Raw genomic sequence first — 13,749 nt, forward strand, 5'->3', positions numbered from 1 at the left:
ATCTCCCCCTCATGCTGGGGTGTTAAAAGCCAGCGACCGAGGCTGAGGTGATCCCGCCCGGGCACCTGACGAGGGGCGACCGTTAGGTGCGCGGCGGGGTCCCGCGTCCCTCACAGCCACCTCTGAGGGGCCGGCGGCGGCCCCGCCAACCCGCCAGGGGGCAGGAGGGGCGCTGCCGCCGCGCGCGTCCCGCCCTCACCGCTCCGGGGAGGCTCCGCGGGCCCCACAGACACCTCAGGCGGCGGCGGCTGCGGAGGAGGAGGCGGAGCGGCTGGACCCAGCCCTGACCGCTGCCCCGCCGCTGCCTGCTCTTCTTCCGCCGGCCGCAGGTGAGAGATGGCGACGGGGGGTGTCCCGGGAGGGTGAGGGACGGGAGAGGGGGGGTTGCAGCCCGCTCTCGCGGAGTGGGGCCCCGGGAGCCCGCGGGTGGCCGACGGCCACCCGCGGGCTCCCGGGGCCCCACTCCGCGAAGCACGAAATGAAAAGCGTCAAAGGCTCGGTAGTTTTCCCGTGTAATGGTTATTTACTGCCCCTTATTGCGCTACTTGATACACTTGAGAACAGCGAACAAATTTTCGGGGCCGTAAACCTTTCTCCCGAGTTTGTTCGGCTTAGAAAAAGTCAGATTTGGTAAAACTGCAAGGCCTGAGAATGTATGTTTCTGTGCACCGGATGAATGAAGAAGTTATTCTCTGGGTTTGTCTTTTGCGTAGTAATGCACTTGAAAGCCAAAAGCTGATTTTGGATCTTTTTTTTTTTTTTTTGCTTGTACTTTTTTAGCGGAATAGGGCTTTAAATTGCTGAAAGAGGTACTTAAATATCTGGGGAAAACTTGAAATATCTGCAGAAGGCTGGGACGTGTCTTTTTTACTGCTCGATAGGTAAGTCACTCCTAATCTCGGTAGGACATGTTATGGCATTTCTATAGCAAGTGAGCACTCTGTGTTAATAAAGGGTTTAAAACACTTTAATTAATATATATAGTACAGCATTTGATCATTATTGCTAGGATCTTATGTTTGTGGGTGGCAGATAAAATATATAATTTAGCAGGGGCATTCTAAAGTGTTGAACCTGAGACTCTTATGACCAGTAAGGATGTGGCCAGCAGAAGTGCTGAAGACTGGCAAAAGCACTGTTTGACACGCAAAGTAAATATGTGGTGTAATTTTTGAATTTGTTTCAGCATAGAAGTCTGCTTTTCTCCTGTCAGAAGTGTTTATATTTTATTTGTATTGCTATGTGCCTGACATGCTTGGTTGTGGCCCAAGACCGTGCTGTGAAAATATAAGGGAGGGGGGAAATCCATGCAAATGCAGCTAAAAACTGTGGTTTTGATTCAGAGGTGGTTGTGATTTATTGTAGGAAATAAAGTGTCCTGTGCTGGACACTGCCATATGAAAATTTCTCCATAGTGGGAAATAGAATGTAACTGTACCTGCATTAGTGACCTTACTGCTCTGTGCTAAGAGTCATCATGGTGGGGGGGGTTGTCATTTTTTTTTTTTTAAGAGCTAGGAACTTTAAAAGGAACTCTCCTTTTAAAAAAGAAAAAGGAGATAATAACTTGTGTATGTCTAAAAAGGAAAAGTACTGCAAAGAAATTCTATAGTCATTATATATTTTGACAATAAATAAGAACAATGTGGTGTTATCATTTAAAAAAAATAAATTATTCTTAAGCAAGCAGGATTCCGGGAGAGAAAGAGGAAGTTTCTAGGAGTGTATAATGATTGTGTCTAGGTCAGAAATAAATAAATAAACAGTGTAGTTGTGTGTGTGTGTTGGGGGGCTTTGTTTGTTTAGGTATCCTGACCTTTCAAATGTTGAAGTCCTGATCTGGAAATTTTCCTATGATCACCTATAAGTGGAAGAAGAATGTGTTGCACGTCTATGTTAAGACCCGTGATGCTGTGTGCTCGTGGTATGTTTGCGTGTATAGTGAACTAAGTACTTTTGTAAAAAATCTTCATTGCAGTGGTTGACATTAAAACCAGTATTTGCCAAAGTCACTAACACATTGATAGTTTCTCCCTATCCAGAAATGTAGAATGGAAAATGAGGAGTATGTGGAATACCGCTCTGAAAACAGTAAGCCAATACTGATTTCCAATGGCTGTTATAGCATGTTATTTATGCTTCCAGAAGCCGTTACTAACAGCAATTAGGGTCATTGGGAGTTCTTATAAAGCAGCCATTAAACTTCTTAATTTTTTTCTTAATGAAGCTAATGTCAACACCATTAAGAGTAAGCAAGGAAGATACTTCATTCCCTAATGTATGTGGATATTTATGTTCTCATGGTTTGTGCTAAGTGAAAGAGCAGGTGCTGGTTGAGAGCTAATTAGTTTAGGTGTTAGCCTAGAGACAGATGATCATTGTCTTCTGTTAATGTGGGTGTCTGTGTAATTGCCAATTGCTCTTAGATTAAAAAAAAAACCAAACCAACCAAAAAACAACAACAATATCCCCCATGGAATTACAAAAAAAAAAAAAAATCTCTAAATTGAATTCTTAGATTTATTCTTGGGTTACATCTTTGACTTGGAGGTAACACTACAGAATTTATCAAAATGACTCATTCTGATTTTAATTTATTATGAAGGCTGTAAAACATCAGCTGAAATATTTCACCCAGAGATTGCTCCCTCAGTCTCATGGTTTGTGTTGAAGCTGTGTTTTTTATCTTTTTGGAAAAGGATCCAGTCTGTTTGGATTTGTTTGGTGTTTTAGATTCATGAAATGTAACAGTCAAACTGCACTGAGCATCTGCGAAGCTTTTGCATTGAAAGTGTGACCTTTTTCTATATAGAAATATTTTTTTATGTAAGTCAAAGATTGTTTTATCATAAGAAATCAACCTGGGAACTCAGGTGTGTAAGAGCAGATAACCAGTAAAATTGGTGGTGTGCTCTAGGTTACAAAGAGTTGTCTGCTTCAGTGCTGCTTTGACTTAGCAAGGTGTGAGGATCTGCATTCACTAGCAGCGAGCGTGTGCTGGCTGCTGTCTGCGCTACTCACTCCTTTCTGCTGTTCTTTTGAGCTGGATTTGATGTTCTGTGTGAGAAACTTCTGTGTTCACAAGCAGTTCCAAAGATTTAGTGATGCTAAATGGAGTTTATTGGAGTTACAGACGTTACTTCAACCCAAAAAAGGTTTTCAGATGAAAACTGGGACCTGGCTGAGCCAAGGATTGCTCTTTTGCTCTCTAATTAGAGTCCAGTCAGTATGCAAACTCTTAAATGCAGTCTCTGTAAAGCGCTGTTTGAGGAGCCAACCTATTCTTTCAAAGACCAAATACTGCATAAATAGGGACATACTCTATTAAACTAGTATCTGCAAAGTTTCAAGATGATTATTTGCTAAGCTGACAGGATGTTACAGTGTGAAATAGTTTGTAACCACTGTGCAGTAAGATCATCTTATATTAAAATAAGGAAGTGCAACTTCTTCCTTAATCATTATGGTATAACTCATGAATAGTCAATGTCTTGTGTTTGCTGAAAAACGTATTTTATATTTTACATTTTGAAAGCAGTAAAGGCGTTGATCTGGGATTTTCTCATACTCTTATTTAAAAAAACACAACATTTTCACCTGGAAAAATGCTTTAATCTTTGAAAAAAATAGTTTTGTAACACTTTTATCTCATAAATATCATTATCATTGTTATCTCCTGAGACTTGCAAATCACTTTAAATAACTATTGCTGTTGCTTGTGTTTTGTCTCTTACACCATCCTATCTTCCTGAGCCACCTCAAGTAGGATCCAGGCTCTGTCTTGCGGCGCCAAGCAGCAGCTAGTATATGCAGGCAGAGGAGCAAGCAATACCTTTGATCTTTCCTTTGAAAGTGTTTTTCTTTGCTTAATAACAATAGTGTAAACATGCTGTAATACTATTTCCTGTGCATCATGTGTAGGTTACTACTGCTGAGTGTTATCTCTTCAGAGATAGTAAAATTAAGGTGTAAAAGATGAAATAATTTTGTCTAGGTTACTCAAAGATAAATGACAAAATTTAAGTAGAAGATGGGGCTGCTGTTCCTTTTCTAATCAAGGTATTGCTTTACCTCAGTGGCGTGGAGTTATGACATGAGTTTGTTTCAAAATGTATCTTTCAAATTTATTTGTTTTGTGTAGCCTGTTTTCAGCAGCATTTTTATAAAAATCAAATAAACCTTCTCTTCTGTGACAACCAGGCCGCTGTTTTGATTTTTACAGCACAGGCCCTGCAGTTCAGAGCCTTCAGGTCTGTTGGTGCTTTAAAGATGAAACAAAGTCAAAGCTGGGTCTCATGACATGGGGCTGCACATACCACTTTTCCTAAGAGCTTCCTTCGCAGCTAATGGCCAAAATGTTCTTCTCTCTAACAGCTGTTCTGCAATCCTCTTTTCAGCATTAAAAGTAGCTTCTGATCTGTAATTAGAGAGAAGGAACAAACAGGGTGTGTTTAACTTCTGTTTCTGGACATAAAACCAAGTGAATAAGTAATGCATTCTAGTTAAAAACAGAAATAACAAAGATTACCATGGCTGTAACTAATGGTGTAAGTCAGAGAAAGGTGACAAGTTTCTTAGAATATGGCTGTCTGTTTCTGGTAACTTCTCCTTGAAGTGCCCCAGTGCGATGTGTATGTCTATGCTGTAGTGTAGGCAAGTTTGCGCTGCTCAGGTAGCTTGCAGGGCCTTCTGGTAAATAGAATTGACCAAGATAATTTTCAGAGTCATGCTCCTGCATCCTGCATCGCAGTTTGCTTAAGAGTAGTGATAGGACTTTGTACCATCTTCTGTTCTGTGTGATGCAGAAACAAGTGCTGTTTGACATGCGAGTTGTCATTCAGCCCACAACAAAAGGACTGTGTTTTTCTGAGATGCTCAGCAAGTATAGCAATAAATTCTTTTTTTAATAATGCTGCCTTGTAAATGGCTGATTATAAAGCCGCAAGCATACTTTTGTAATATAATCAATATGAAAATGTTTTAAAAGGACTCCGATTAAGTTGTAAGGCCTTAAGAGTGCATGCTTTATTTCAAGGAAGGAGATGGTATCGTGTTTTATAGGTAGATAAATGTAGAAATAGTCTACGTGTGACTGTATAACTTTGTTTTTAATTTGTTAACTTTTCACTCTTTGAATTTGTTATGACTAATAATGGTCAGTTAGCATTTCAATGAGTTGAATAAAATATTTCAATAAGATGCTCTTAATTTGTAATATAGCCTGGCTTTTAGTAATTATTTACTTAATGTTCAATCTGTGATGTTAAGTTTTCTGCTTTATTTATATAAAAGTATAATACATTCATACTAGGAGGTTCTTTTAAAGAACTAGGTGATGATCAAAGCACCTAGCAGTGACTAATTCTTACTCAAATACTATTTTCCATCCAAGTAACCAAAATGGTGAGGGAACAAGGATGCCAATAAAATGACAAAGCACATGGAAGGGCTGGGTAATGAGTGCAGCTGGGAAGGAGCTGGCAAAGGTGGATTCAAGTAGGCTGAGCTCACTGAGGTTTATTCAAAGTCAGCTGAAATTAATGGAAATGGGCAATAAAACTCTGATCATTTAAATGCCAGATATTCTTAGCACCTGGCTCATGTCAGCCTGAGTCCATCTGTTATGATATTTCAGGCAGGGCCTGCTTGCTGAAACAACCTCAAACTTAGGCTGTGGGGAAAAAAACAGGTTAGGTCAAGTTGAGAGAGGGTGAACTTTGTACTGGGGCTTTTCTGTGGGTCTACATCTCTTTCTCTGTTATTGCTACTGAGTTTATGTGGGACTAAATCAAAAAAAATAAATTTCAGTAGAGAACAGAACTTCGGTTTCAATTTCCTCATTTGAGAGGAAGTTGGGGTACGGCTATCAAAACTTTCTCACTTCCTGACGCTTTTTGCCTGATCTTCTGCTCCTCCTTTGCTGGCGGTTTCAGCCTCCTGCCGTGAAGATGGCTGTCATTTTAATGCCAAGGAAACAAACATTTATATATTTGTGAGATACACATTTATTGGACTAAAATAAAAGAAATTACAGAAGACATAAGAAATGTATGTATTCATTACTAGTACATTTTAATCAGGAACTGGGTTTTGAGGTGAAAATACTTTAAAAATTCTTATAATGGATAAACCCAATGAATCAATTTTGATACTTAATTGTGCAAGTTCTTACTGTCCTGCTTATTGTATGTGTAGTACATACACTAGTGTATGTAGGGCCTGCGCAGTTTGTTAGAAGACAGGAGAAAAACAGAGACAACGAATACTTCTTTGGATTTGTAACTTGTAGGTAATTGCCCTGATTTATTTCAGTCTGCCATCAGAAGGGAGGGTAGGTGTTACGGAGTGTGTGAGCCTTTTCTCTTGCATTGGGCAAGAGGAGCAACTGCAATTCTGCTCGCGAGGGGGAAAAACAAGCAGGCACATCTTGTGGTAAAGCTGTGATCCTGAGGTGCACCCTGTCTCCACACTTGGCAGTGGTCAGTGCCAGGTGGGTGGGGGTAAATGTGCCCCCTTGGCTTGGCTGTACAGACAGTTGCACGGCTGGAGCTCTGATGGAGCCTGGCTGGGCGTCAGAAGAGCCTGGAAGGTCTCTCCTCTTGTGTGAACCCTCTGGCAGCAGACTTTTTAACCCTAAAAATCTTTTTTTCTTCCTCTAGAATTGACATAATCAGCCAGTCACTTCACAGTCTTGTGAGCTGATTGAGGTTTGTTATTTTTGGGCCTGATTTTGCTCTGTTGTGAGGCATCTATGTGGTTCATGAATTTAACAATTTTTTTTTTTTTTTTTTTTTTCAGCAAGGGCTTGTATATGTACAGGAGGGCACAGTTTCTTTTGGGAATGTCCTGGGAACTTTAAATTCCTTTCTGCTCACTAGTTATGTAAAAATGGCTAATGGTGATTGGGGCAAATATTCTTTTTTGCTAGAAATATTCTTATATGGCTTTGAATATAAACGCAGGAACAAATGCAATGAAGGGTGTGTTTTTTATGGTGTAGCTAAGCAGGCTCAACAAGCAGCTGTCACTAAAAGCGGGCAGTGCTACTCGCTTCCTGCCCCTGTTCTCCCACCCCTCCCTGAAATCAGCACTGGTGCTCATCTGACCTGCTGGTGAGCTGATTCATGGAACTAAATGGGCAAAAAGTTATTTTTTTAGTGGGATAAGCATTTTTTTAAGTCTGATTTTTATTTTTCTTTCCTCTGTAGGAACAGAACAGCCAGGCTAGAGGAAGTGGCAAGAACATATTGTTGAACTTCTGGAGAGACAGGCGGGGACAGTTCCCTCCTCTTCAGCGATGGCTGTACTGTAAAACTGTGCTTCTAGTTATTCCAAGTAGTAAGTTATACTTCTGCAGACATGCTGGAAGAGTGACCTGGACTGTGTTTGGATTTGAGGTATTGCCAGTTGAATTGTTAGCCCAATTTCAGTACTTCTTAAGAAAGAGCTCTGCTCCTCTGCTTTACTTGTACAGCAGGAAATGAATGTGAAAATATTTCACTGTAGTACTTCTTGAAAATCACATATTTTTTTACAAGTTCCTGAGGAGTATCCTGTTTTGGGTTTTGTAGTTTTTACTTTTTATTTTTAGTCTGCTAATTGTAATACAATAACAGTTATGAGCCCCCACTCTCTTTTTCCTCAGGATGCTGCACTTTTAAAATAAGGCAGAAGATACATTGCAGCGCTATAGCGACAGTGTTGGCATATACTGTGATTCGGTTAAGAAAGTGCAGTGTTTATTGCATGTAACATAAGTCAAAATTCACAGCTGTTGGAATGTAGTCAAAGCTAGGAGTTGCTCTCAGAAAGTGAGAATTTAATTTGATAACAGTATAAACACAATGTTTACCTTTCAAAGAAATAAGAAAGAAACCAGTATAGTTACTTTGTAAAAGTGATTTGATGCAATTCTTACATTGACACAATAGGCAAAATTCTACACAGGCAGTTTTATTTTCCCCCAGTGAGCTGATGTGTTGATTACTTGCATGTTGAGACCTCACTTGCAGAGTTGTAGAAACATGATTTAGTGACACAGGTTGTCAGTGTGAGCAGAACTGTATGTGGGTGTTAATTGCTTCTGGTCAGGTGCAGACCAATACGTTAACAATGTTGCTAGATAAAGGAGATTAAATTGCAATTCATGAATAATGTATTTGAAGAATAAAAGGGGAAATTTTGTTTTTCAAGATTCTGTGCAGATTTAGGCAGGGATTAAGAATTGTTCTTTTCTTATGTTGGCTGTAGGTTCCATAACTGTTTATCAAGCATGTTTGCACAGGGAATTTGGATGTAGTTGTAGCTAAACTGGTTTACCAGAGTAGCGTTAAACGCTTGTTTTACATGTTGAGTTAATTTTTGTCCTACATTCATGCAGGCTGTTGTATTTAGAAATTTATTCTGCTATACTTATTTTGAAGGGCATTGAAACATAAATCCTTAATCGGTGATGTTTAGGCTTTTCTTGGAGTTGTCTCTGCTGCCAATAAAAATATATATATATAAAGATACATATAGATGTATATGTATAAATAAAGAAAACTGACTAAATTGTCATTTCTGGAGGCTACAGAATCTAAAAGATACTGTGCTTGTTTCTTTTTATCTTTCTGTATGGCTTTTCATCACCTTCTGTGTATAGGTATCCCAGGCATCATTCTTTGGGCTTGTGCCTTTACGAATGGATAACCAGTGTTTTAAGAAGCACTTGCCAAAACAAACAAACAAAAAACCCCACAAAACCAAACAATGAAATTTACGACTTGCTCTTAAGTCTCGGGAGTGTTTGCTGTAGAAAGTATGGGAAAGCTGGGAATCAGTTAATTTGCTTTCTCATTTAAACCAAGACAAGGAATGAGGCAGCACTTCTCCAGTGCAGTGTATTCAGCATAGCTTTCAGCACGCCGAGTAACCTGGTGTTTAGTTTGAGTAGTTGTAAAGAGGGTGAGGTGTTGCAGTGCTTACATGCTATAGAAACATTCTCACTAGAAATAGAGGGGCTTTCAAGAGGGGGAAAAAGTGAGGTGTGGGGTGAGGAGGAAGGATTTCTTTAACTGTGGCACTACCCTCATGAAATGGGGTAACTGTAGGTTGCAGGCAGAGGAGACCTAATTGTGTGGTATAATAATACTGTGGTGGAACTGGGAAAAACTTGCCCTAACCCAGGGTCAGGCTAGGTTAGTGATAACGTTGAGGTGAGGACTCTGGAGATACCAAAAGGGGGAAGGCAGCATTTGTCTTCTGGAAACCTGGTGGTTTTTTTTAAAACACTTTTGAATGCAGGTACCTAATGCATTGGAGATCAAATTGTCCAGAAATATTTTTTAGTTGCTGTGACCTGAACCCTGCTCTCAGAGTGGTGGCCTAGCAGTGTGCAGGGGAAGTGTGCAGACTCTGAGTAGAGAACAACTCCATCCCTCTTTTCAGTGTTGTGGCTGAATTTCAGTAAGTTCTTTTCCTGTATGCTAGTTAGTAGTGTTATCACCCTGATTTGTGCCTTCTCTGCAAGACACCAGCTAGCTGTATTTGTGTCCACCCCATATGTGAGTGCTTTAAGCACCATGGGGTTCTGGGTGCTGCCTCTCTGGGCTTGCTCACTGAGCCTAGACCTTGGGAACAACTGACCTGGACCTTAAAATCACTGCTGACTCTCTGCATCTGTTTGAAGTAAACTTTTCCGGAGTCCCATGTGCTAGGAACACTTGCTCTTGGAGACATGAGGTAGCTGACAGTCACAAAGAGACATAGATACTTGTGGGGGGAATTTTTAAAGCAGTTTTCCAGGTGATGCTGGAAGTTGCTGGTCAGTGCAAAACAAACTACATTGCATGCTGTGCCCTGAATCTCCTTTCTTTGGAGCGTTCTTTGGGATTTGGTCGATGCTCTCCAGGGTTCCCTTGTTCCTGTTCCTGTACTTGATGCCCTCAGCACAGGCTTTTCTTTGCTCCATGAGATGGATCCAAGCAGATTTCAATTCTCTTGCTGTTCCCTCTGCTGCTGTGTGACTCTCTGGTCAGTCACAAACCCTTGGGTGGTCTGTTGCATGGTTACCACACAATTTGAGTTCAGACCTGAAAAACTGGTTTTTATAGGCAGTAACCACCTGTTCTGCTAGGGAACGGCCCAGGTAATTGTGGATGGTCTTTAATGATGTCTTGTTCAGCAGCAGAGGCCGAGTGCTGCTCCTCCCTCTGTGCAATGCCATACAACCAGCCCTTCCTAACTGTGTTCCCTTTCTTGAACAAAAAAATGTTACGTTTAAAGAGTGTTAGTCATGTCCAGCTGAACTTCAGAATACATGTGTAGGTTCCTCTGATAGTCATAAGGAATTTGTGATTACAGAGCAGAGCTGCTTATGGTAGCATTGTTTCCTCGCCCGCTCCAGAAGTGTATGCAGTCAGGCTGTGTGTGTATCTTCTAACATAAGCATATATTCTTACATCAGGAGAGCGACTCAGTAATTACAGCCACACTAGATTTTAGACAGTAATTGAGCAGGTAACAGGTCTGCGTTCTAACCTAAGAGGATGACTGCACAAAATGTTGCCAGGAAACAAGCTAAAATGCCTTTGTTATTACCTGTGTATAATGTTATCCTACATAAGGTAAGTGTGCGACACGTTATTCTCCTTTCCTTTACAGGAGGCTATGAGTTTGTACATTGACAGTTACTATGGGAGATTTTGCATGCCATTAATCCTCACGTTTTAATCAATCTACTAATAATTTATCTGTGTAACTAGGTAGGTAGTTTTCTTTACTACGGTAGCCTTTAAAAAAATCTGGATAATTTGATAATGTGAATGGACTGTTTGTAGAACAGAAACTGCGTTGTGTGCCTTTTGATACTCGTGTCAGAATGATGCCAAGATGTAGTTTTATGTAGTTCTAAGCTGTTTGAGATGTTTTCCTGTATTCCCATAAACTATTCATTATTCTTAATTCTTCTCTATGTTGATATATAGCTAACAGGATGGAAAGGTAGGCAACAGTGATTTTTACCCACCTGCCCTTTCTCTGTTTAAAAAAACCCAAGTCTTTTTTTAGAAGATAGTAGTAACCTGGGAGGGAGTGCCCTCCTTGCAATATTGCCAAATGTAGCTTTTGGTTATGAGTCGTTCAAGAAAAAAAAAGGCACTTCAAAACTGTAAGGCTCATCTTTCACTTGGCTTATGAATTTTGATCTATTTTTGGCCTAAGTAGAGTTCTTTTCTGCGGTCAAGTGCTAAAAGCTTTATTTAAAACACAATTTTGTGATTTAATGTCTGCTAAAAATGACTGCTATCGTTAATATTCTGATAAAACACTAACCTTGTGAGCCAGCGGGCTAAATCATTCTTATAACTTCCTTCCTGTCTTAATAGAGAAGTCAGCAAACTTTTAAGCACTTTCCTTGGGCCTATGACTTTTAAAAATATATTTCCCTATAATGAAATATTAATTTTAGATTTCAAGCACACTAAATGAAGGAATATATGGCTAACACTGTTTGCTGTGCTTCTGGAATATGCCATGTGGTTTTGTATTGATGCAATTACCTTGGTTTTGTACTTTACTATAGCTTCTTTGCTATAGTAAGAAACCAATTTCTGATCAAGAACTAGAGTTACAGCCTCCTCAAAGTAGGAGTAGTGACGCAAATGTCTGCTTTTATTGATGAGCTTCCTGGCTTTTCTTTTGTTTGACTTCTGCCAGAATGAGAGTATACCTTTTCTTATTTGGGATTTCTTGACCTGGATTTACCATGGAGTCTGAGTTCCTTGATGCGTCATTCACTGAATCTTCTCTTTTCCTTAGACTGACTTCCTCTTGATCATTTCTGTAGGGTCATGAAAGAAGGGCGAGCTGGGAAAGTCACTCAAGTGCTTGGAGGAATAGCAGTCATCAGGCCAAGTGCTGCTCCCTGTTTGTAAGAGGGATGGATCAGACCTCTGGTCTGGTCTGTATCTGCTCTGGGGAGGTCCTGCACCACAGTGATCAGATTTCCTAGGGAGTGGGGAGAGCTCCACCTCACTGCTGCAATCTGCCTTCATAGTATAAACTGCAGGAAGAAACACTAGAATTACACATGTAGCGGTACTTAATTCAGCATTTTTTTCTCGCGGTTATGACTCTTATGTATTGCTTTTTGTTTAAACGATACGTTTCTAAACACATTTTTGTGCTAGCTTCCAGGCTTCATCTCAGCCAAGGGAGGAGACGTTAGGGGAAATTTATAATCAAACAACACTTAATAGAGTTGATGTATTAATTATTGTATTTGCTGTCATGAATATAATTTTCTGTAAATCTTAGTATTTGTTTATTGCGGGTGACTTGAATTCTTGCTGTATGTTCACAGTAGAGTTTTATTTCCAGGCATAATGTTGATAAAGCAGGCATACAGTATTCATAGTACATGTAAAATATGTCTTGTACCTGTGATGCTTGATTTGCAGCTCTGATTTTACTTTATTTTATCACTTTTGTTTGTCATCCTCTCTGAGAACTCAAGATTTTTGGGTGGAGAGTTCAGTAGATGTTAGTTTCTATGTTCACTGTCTAAATTTAAAACTTTTTTCTTAATGCTTTATTAATTTGTGCTTGATATCTGCTACTGACAATGTACAATTTGTTTCCCAATGGGATTCTTTTTTATTTTACTGCACTGATTTTTTTGGAACATCACTTGAACTGGTAGTACCTTTCCTGCAGATCTGCTGTCTCTCCCACGCACCTTTTTAAAAAACTCCCATCTAAAGCTGAGGGTTTGCGTGAAAGAGTCTTTTTCTATGCTTGTCACTGAACATATTCAAACTGTTGTGTCTTTTTGTAAAAACACCGTGGAGCAACTATAATGTTTTGAAACTTAAGTTCTGACCGTTTGCTTGTATTTAACTTCAACTTATTTTCTCATCTGGGTTTTGTGCTTGTATGTGCTTATATGTATACTTAAGAAAGATGGTGATGAAATTAGTGGTATAGTCCAACATATATGTGCCTGAATACTAGTATCATCAAACAGTAACTGCTTGCAGTCATTTTAAGGAGTCAATTAGAATTTTTTAACAAAAATACATACCAGACATTTTCACATACATTTTGTCCTTTCCCTTCCTCATTTCTGACTTGTCTGTATGCCTACGCTTAGCATGGTGATAAAGTAGTAAAAGTCTGGGTGTAAAGTAGTGTTTTATGATTTAAATAAATGTTACAGCATTTTTATGTCTGTGTGTAATACATAGAGTAGCTAAAAATGTAGATGTGCCTGTTTTATGCGTGGTTTAGGTCACTAAAGGGTTGCATATGGCTTGTGTTTTTCCTTACCCTGAAACACTTGGCTGTTAGCTCCTGGATGAAGTGGGCTGACTCGGTGTTTGATATGAATACAGGATTTGTCATATTGTGCATTATCTCGTATTTCAGTGGTTTCTGCTTAATTTGTTAAATTTTTGCCTTTGAGATACTTTCTCTTTCAAGCATCATGATATTTCGTAGTGAAAGTTTGTGAAAGTCAGTTAAATGACTTAAATTAAAACCAACAGAAATGTCTGAGGGAAGTGTTAGTGTAAAAGTGGTTTTTGGATTTGTAAATATCTGGGGAGTATGTTACTTCAGAAACACTCTACACACACATAAATGTTTATGGCTTTTTGTTTTCTTTCTCATTGGGAACTCCTATGTCTTTCTAGACTGGTAGTCAAATACAAAAATACTTGGTTCTGAGATTTGGCTAGGGATGGTGTGTAAGATATAAAATACGTATTA

General features: G+C 39.5%; 1 protein-coding gene across 4 annotated transcripts in view; it reads left to right on the forward strand.

Annotated features, from left to right (window-relative positions):
* The first annotated feature begins 200 nt into the window (after window positions 1–200).
* The window catches only part of ADCY7 (adenylate cyclase 7), a 66,920-nt gene continuing 53,371 nt past the window's right edge, over window positions 201–13,749 (forward strand). The window contains exons 1-2 of one of the 4 annotated variants that reach the window (XM_075765957.1): window positions 201–329; window positions 7,209–7,397. The gene's annotated coding sequence lies outside the window, so the exon portion shown is untranslated. Of the gene's footprint in view, window positions 330–762; window positions 882–7,208; window positions 7,398–13,749 lie in introns of those variants that run through there. The other 3 variants (XM_075765959.1, XM_075765958.1, XM_075765961.1) reach the window with 3 other exon arrangements.

This window comes from Balearica regulorum, chromosome 13 (genome assembly GCF_011004875.1).
Source record: "Balearica regulorum gibbericeps isolate bBalReg1 chromosome 13, bBalReg1.pri, whole genome shotgun sequence".
Classification (NCBI taxonomy): domain Eukaryota; kingdom Metazoa; phylum Chordata; class Aves; order Gruiformes; family Gruidae; genus Balearica; species Balearica regulorum.